Raw genomic sequence first — 7,912 nt, 5'->3', positions numbered from 1 at the left:
GGATAAGCTGTGATAACAAATAGCTCAATCTGCTCTGTGTCTTCATCTGCTGTTCTATCGCTTTCACACACACAAAGCCACCGAATTATGATTAATGGTCAGGACAGAGGCTTGTATCTTCTCAGGTATATGAAAGATGCTCCAGTTTAGATACTTACACAAAATACCACAGTGAGGTCATGTGCTGTTTGATATCTAAAAAAGAAAGGGAACAGAAATGGCGTTTTCACTACAAGGCCAACTCCATGTGACTTCACTGATATTCACGGATGTTTTTAGATGTCAGTAGGGAGAGAAATTCATTCTTGTTGGTTTTTAGAATAAGTGAAAATGGCCCAGAATGTCTTTCTAATTTGTCTGCATTAAACATGAGGAACATTTAAAAAGAAAAGGTCTTTTTTCAGCCCCATTATGACGGATATAGATCCAGTCCCTGGTGTGACGCAGGCTGTTCTCCAGACTATGAGAGGAGTAAACGGTAATAAAATTCTTCTAACAAGGCTCTTTTATTGCCTTCCTACTGTTTTCATCTCATTTCAGACTCTCGCCTCACACTCCTTAATGGCCTCAGATTCAAATTTACCCTAATGAGGCGAGGAGGAGCGGGAGAGGAGGGAAAAAAAAAAAGAAAATGGCTGAGAGGAAGAGCAAGTCCGTTCGCCACTGGGAAAAAAAGGTCAAGTCTTTCAGGACTGCTTCCGCTCACAAAAGACGCATTGTCTCTTTCAATAACACATAAAGACTCATCATAAAGAAAACAGCATGTTGGGGAGTTTGGTTTAAGTTAGGAGACATGAATAAGTCTGTAATAAAAGTCAGTCAAGAAGTGAAAATGTCACGTCTGTCCTCTTTGGTGTCCAGGTTTGGAGGGATTAGGGGGAAATTGCAAATAGCCACACATGTCATTTTGCCGGGGCACTGCACAAATATATGTCCAAAACCTGCTTTTTGCACTGGCGAAGCTGAGTATGACATTTTACAATGTATCATCATTGATCCACATGTCACAAAAACATCATCTGCGGGAGAAAATGTCAGTGACAAAGTTAATTAAAGCCAAAAGGCCAGATTTTCTGTTTAACTTGTGCTGTATTAACTGAGATGTGCAGTGGGGACAGTGATAGACATGGACACTGACCATTTGTCATCCATCAAGTAGTGAGGACAGCCTGCTGTCATCACCTCATGGGGCCCGTCAATTTCATTATTTCTCTCTCGGTCTGTCTCTCACTCTCTCGCTGTCATGTCATCTTGTGTGGTGTCTCACACTGACCTAAATATCTTCTGCAGCGTGTTGATGCATGACTTTACATTATGGAGAGAGAGAAAGGTCACAGAGGAGTGTAAACAAGCACAAAAACTCTCTCTTTCACACACACACATACACTCACACGATCACACTGACTCATAAAAAGCACACACACACACACACACACACACACAAAACCCAAATGTCTAGGACGACATTCACACTCACACAGTTCACATCCGCTCTTATCACACGTACATGCAGACACAAGCCAACACACACAAGTATGTTTGAGCACACACACACGCACACACACAAACACAATGAAGTGCAGGGGTGTTTGAGGGTGGAAGTAATCTCCCATGAATATTCCATCCCAGCAGCAGCAAGCCATTTTAATTATCAGCCCCTCCCAGGCCCTCTGTGAGGTCTAGCCCAGGTAAATTAGGCTCAGCAAACACCCTGTCTTCAACCCCACCAAATTCAATATGATGTCAAATAGAGCACAGCGGTCTCCAAGCACACACAAAGCATGCACTCTCTTGTGCGTGCACAGCGCTGTCGGTGGGTCTAGAAGTTGGATGCGAGCATATTTGTGTGTACGTGTGTGTGACAGTAAGAGAAAGAGAAAGACAGAAATCGACAGACACCAGACTGTTACGTACTGTGAATATGTTGCGGATACAAACACACACACACACACACACACACACACACACACACATACACACAAACAAGCATAAATATGTCAGCATGCCATGTATTACTGTGTGGGCCATATATATTCCATACATACTAACATCAGATAGTGTTGCCATGGCAGCACAACTATCATCACATATCCTGCAGCTCAGACCTAATCATTGCTCAAACAGTTTTCACCTCACATTTACAATCACATAATCTCCAATTATACCATTCCTACTGTATATTCTGCTACTGGTCAAATGATTGAATCAAAATATCAAGTTATTTTATACAAAACCTCTATTACAACAATCAGCAATATAGTTTGAATGTTGAATATATATTAAAAAAAAAGACTAAAATGACATCTTTGTCTTTTTTTCACATGATGTTTTGACATGTGTCAATGCCTCGGCCTGTTACACCATCTTTTTTTTTTTTCCTCTCTTCAACCAGGTAAAACTCTCACTGAGACTAAGATCTCTCTTTTAACAAAGACCTGACTGAGAAGGAAGCATAAAAGTAGTCTTGCAATGACAACAAAAGCAGAAACAATATCCAGTTAAGACTTATATACAGGTGTTTCTCAGTTATCAGTGAAATGAATGAAAAAACCTGAAAACCTGAAAATTACATAAATTCATTTAAGTAATAACCAAGGCTGATTTACCAACTGGGCAAAATGGGCAACTGCCCCAAGGACCCAGTGCCCCCAAAATTTACAGGTTCATTATAATGTGTCAATATAATGTAAGTTGTACCACGAGTGCAATATAAACTAAGGCAGGTCCTGCTTTATTTATTAATCCTGTGGCCCTTTCTGGTGGAGAAGCCTGTGTCAAAATGTAGTTTTAACACCTTTATTATTTTAGTTTATGTTGTACTCACATGGTACATATTCCTAGATAAAGTCATTAAATCAAATTACCACAAACTATTTGACATTCATAAAACATATATTATTCCAGCATAGAGGTAGTGCTTGGTTTCTGGGTCTCTGGGCGTATAATGAAGCTGCAGTGTACAGCCTGTCTGGAAACATGGAGGCGACAGGGTACATACAAACTGTAAAGAGTGCTGGTGGTTGGGGGGGTTAACTGCGGCCCAATTGCATATTTTTGCCCTTTAAAGGTTATCTTGCCATGGTAATAACCTCTGACAACTTAAAGTATGTCTGTACATTGCTTTCTTACATGTTGAGCATTGCTCTTCTCAAATTAAAATGTTGAAATTCAAAATCACGATAGATGAAACTCATTTGAAAACCAACGTTTCCATCCCTTACTCTGAGCTCTCAGCTACATCAAAGGGACTCCATTTGGAATCGGATCAGGTAAGATTCAGGGGCTCAAGTAAAGATATCTATCATCTCTTATCTTCTTGATGTTTAATCTACCCCAACCCCTTTCTGCACTCTCTGCCTTGGCCCATGGAACAAAATTGAGCGCAAACAGGCCTTCGCACAAACACAATCTTCAATCTTTCTCATCCCTCTGTGGCTCCCGCTCTCTCAGGAGTGATCATAGGGCCCACTGAGTGATACTACTACATTTAGACCTACTAATGATCCGCTCCCTGGTTCTCTCCAGCTCTGCTACACTTCTAATCACAAGGACATCCACAGTCTGATCTGCAGAGACCTGCCTGCTTGGCAGTCGATTACCATAATCAGGAGTCATAAGACAGGTATTTAATTAGCCACCCTGAAAAACACATCAGTACACACAGGGGTCTGGCAAGTGTCTACAGTACGCTTGGTGAAAGATTTACCACTGCATTTAATCTACCTGCTTTGAAAAGTGGGAAGCCAGTTTTTCATCTGATATGGAGCGATGCTGAATAACATAATTCAAGGAAGCACAGCTTTGACAAGCTTTGAGGGTCTACTGAATTCAAAAGTTGTCCAATAAGAGAAACTGACGATCCAGATGTCCTTCAGCTATAAATGTCTGTGTTATTCGTCATGGCAGCTTTGCTAGGAGAGTGGTAAAGTCTTGAGCAGAGAAAACCAGCTTTTGAAGAATAATTACTGTGTAGCAATTTTTACAGGGGTGTTCATTTATCACTACTGTACATTAATCTTTTGAAGAGAAAATGGTTACTTCCTTTTCTTCTACAATAAGAATTCCTTTCTTACCCAAACCACAGGTCACACAGTAAGGTGTCCCTCAAAAACACAAAGAATTGCTCTGGAAACTTCTTAGTAAAAGGATGGCACCAACTACATATAAATCCATCACAAAGTTTGTGTACTAGTTTCAAACTAGTGATTTACAAAATCAGGTTGCACCATCAAAACCTAAGAAATGTCTCCCTGGGAGAAATCTGTAGCACCATCCAATCAAAACACAATCAAAAATATAGACAGGAGGTTATGGTGCACCCAGCCAGCCTACTGGTTGAGATTTTTGCCACATAACTGCAGCTACTCTATACTCTGTCTACTGTCTATAATAAAGGCCTAAAAACGACCCAAAAATATTTTAAAAATTATAATAAACAGGAAGTCACTGTCAGAAGCTGATACATAACTTTAAAAAATACCTGTTTTAGAAGACGAAAACAATATTAAACTGCCAATCCTTTATAAATGTAGGTATGACTTTGCTTTAGTCACACATGAATAGATGAAGTAATTGTTTCAGAGTTAGTATTATTCATGCACTTTAGAAACTGGGAGCATTTTGTAATCTGAGGTACAGTATATTGTGTTTTTGTGAAATGTAATTTAAAGTCATCCCAGTTTGCATTACTAATAAACAGCATTTTTCTTTATCAAATGTCTAGATATGTTGATCAAATTCCTCTTTTACTCTTCACTCTACATTTAGCCTATTAGCAAGCTAACATTCATTCTGTCAGTCTGGTAGTGCAGTAGCTAGTCAGTGCTGTCAGTTAGCCAGTTCAATTGCTAATTGGTACTGTCAGTTAGCTAGCTCTAATCTCTACATAAGAGCTATGGCAGGACTGCCAAGTTTTGACTTTGGCTTGGCATGAGATTTGTTGGGGGGGGGGCTTTTAGTAGTACTTAGTACTAAATAGTACTAGTAGTACTTTTTTTGTTGAGCATTATTCATAGTAAATTGACCCACTCAACCTCTCTCTGGCCTTATGAACCAACATTTTTTGCGTAAGACTTTTTCTTTTTGCTAATTTGTGTTTATTGGGTAGCACATATTTTTCTTCAAAACATAGGATAAGAGAGAAATATGCACATCACTGTGGGCATCTGGTTATGTTTTTAAATGGGGGAGCAAACTTGGAAAGATACATTTTTGGTGTGGGGGGAGGGGGTAAAAAAAATTGTAATTTAATACAAATTTCCTGCATATCTGCACGATCTAACCTCTTGGCTTTAGTCAATAAACAGTCATCTGCACTAGTCTAGATTAGTTAGATTGAGGGTGCTATGAAAACCAAGAATGCGTCCCCGTAACCATAGTAACTCATTCTTATTCCCGCCTGCGTGCACACAGCACGAGAGGAAAGGGAGAGAGACTATGCTGCTGCCAGAAGAGTCGCTGACTAAAATTACTCTGAGCAGCATGCATGGGAATCAATTACAACATAACAGATTTGTGTATATTTCTGGCTTTCCCCCCAACAGTCTGAATAATTCGCTGCTGCACGGTACTGCTGTTGCACTGTACTGCTCTGTCTTGTCTGTCCGTGCGCTGTCAGTGTCCTCTTTTCATGCCGCAATGTTATCAGTTATGAATTTGTTTTTCACTGCGTGAGAAGATGCATGTGTGGTGTGAGAGCATGTGAAAAGTGTCGATTGCATGAGTCTCACAGTCAATGCGTGAGACTTGGCAGCACTAAATTTGTGTAGTGCAACCCGTTTTAATTTAGTGATGCAGAAATCTCCAAATAGAAAACACTTATCTTACTGCTGGGCTGGTTTGAACTTGCGAACACCTAGTGCAACCAGAACCTCAAAGATGACCGTATTTTCCAGAATTTACCATTCAAAGAACTGTGATGTCACATTACCCTTTTACAAGTAGTTTGTCACATCTAAGAGCAGTTCTGTGAAATATATATATATCCAATACAGTATCTGGCATATGTGTTGATTAAAAAAGGTTTTACTTTACAACATTTATTTTAGAGGCACAAAATATCTTCCTTTACAGTCCAGCGGTGTCCCTGGCCCACGTAGACCTACTCCATAAAGTAACGTACATTATGCATGATAGTGTGCGTATCACAACGCATTAGCGTGTTTGCCATTTGTCATTACATTCCTAAGTATATTTTTCTTTGCATTATGTTCAACATTATCTGTGTAGCACTTCTCGTTATACACATTTTAATCAGCATATCAAATCAAATAATATATTCCACATGAGGTGTAATGAGACCTTTGACTGCAACTGTCATAAACTATAAAAATGCTTTAGATGCAGATGGTAATTGTCACACCTCTGTCTGCATGTGGGAGAGCAAACTGTGTAATACGTGTAGTGTGCTGTTTAATGTGATTAGTCATGCTGGATTTATACTTTGTATATGAGCCATGTTGACCAGTTTTCTTTTTTTCTGTTTTAACTGTGGTTAAATAGGCAATGACTCAATAAGCTGGTACACCAATTTCAATGATGAACAGTAGCATTCAATAAAGTTACTGTTCTGCCAGTGTGCTGTCTGTGTTTTATTTATGTGAGAAAGATTGATTGAGCACACATTCTCTTTATCTTCAATACTGGAAACCCTGTAATGTCTTTCATGTGGTCTTTGGTGTAAAAATTGCTCTGTAATTTAGGTGAGGTGTAAGTGTCAGTCAGAACAAAAACCAAATATTTCATGCCACTATTTAAAATACTATAAATTAATAATGATAATATAAAAGGATTTAAAGGACATTACCAGTACAAAGGCGAAAATGAATGAAAATGATTAAATCATTGTTATATTGTAATATTTGGAGGAGGACAGCAGAAAAAAGGTGTAAGACTTGACTCTGAGCATCGTTTAAGTGTCATATTATCACATAAATATCAGTTTATACACTTTGGCACACAGCCTAACTACTTATTGTGTCGTGTGCTGGTTAGCTACTATAAATGACAGTGTATGGTGTATGTGTGTGCATGCATATGTATGTATAAGAACACATTACCATGTGTATCAGAGCATAACCAATCCTCTCATAGTACCATATATTATTATGCATTAGGTATTAGGTTACCATATCTGCTTCTCTAGCTGACATTCATAAATTGTGTTAAGTCTGTATACCTCATTCCTACATATGGGAGGGAATGATGAAATGGCCATAAACATATGGTGTTCACATGTCTTAGTCAGCTCAGAGGTAGAAACCTTGACAGTCTGTAATGTTTGTTGGCTCACAACAGTGAGAGTTAAAAAAAGAAAGAAGGAGAGAGGCATAGAAAAAAAGAGAAGCACTGGAAATATTCAATAGTTCAGTTTATATTAATTGTAGTTTACTGTGGTTCTGTTCATTTAAATTCAGTTGAGTTTTTGCTTAGTTCAGTCTCTTTGCACAGGGATACACAGAGGTGAGAGATGAAACAATGGAAAGTAATAACTTTTGAAAATAGATTTATCACTTTAACAGGATAGCGTCATAAATATTCATTTTTCAAGTGAGGCAGCATTCCTCCATACTCTCTCTCTCTCTCTCTTTCTCTCGGGTTGCTGTTTTGTACGTTTCCTGCATAAGTCACTTGAGTGGATTCGAGTTCACACAATTCAAGTATGTTACAGTTGGCATGCAAGCAGGAGCTACCTCTGGTTGCCTGTGAGTGCACAGGATGTCTGTTTGTTTGTGTGTGTACCCAAAGCATCTGTGCATAATGTGCATGAACCCATTCACACACCGCGCATGTGAGTGAATATGTACAGTACGTGCATCGCGCAGCTTGCGTGCATACGTGAACCTTATGGCCGATGTGTGGCGTGTGTGTGTCCTAAATATTACAGCAGCAAATCCTTAAAAAGAGATCACTT

This window comes from Thunnus thynnus, chromosome 15, assembly GCF_963924715.1.
Source record: "Thunnus thynnus chromosome 15, fThuThy2.1, whole genome shotgun sequence".
NCBI lineage: Eukaryota > Metazoa > Chordata > Actinopteri > Scombriformes > Scombridae > Thunnus > Thunnus thynnus.
Note: the sequence above shows the minus strand (reverse complement) of the source record.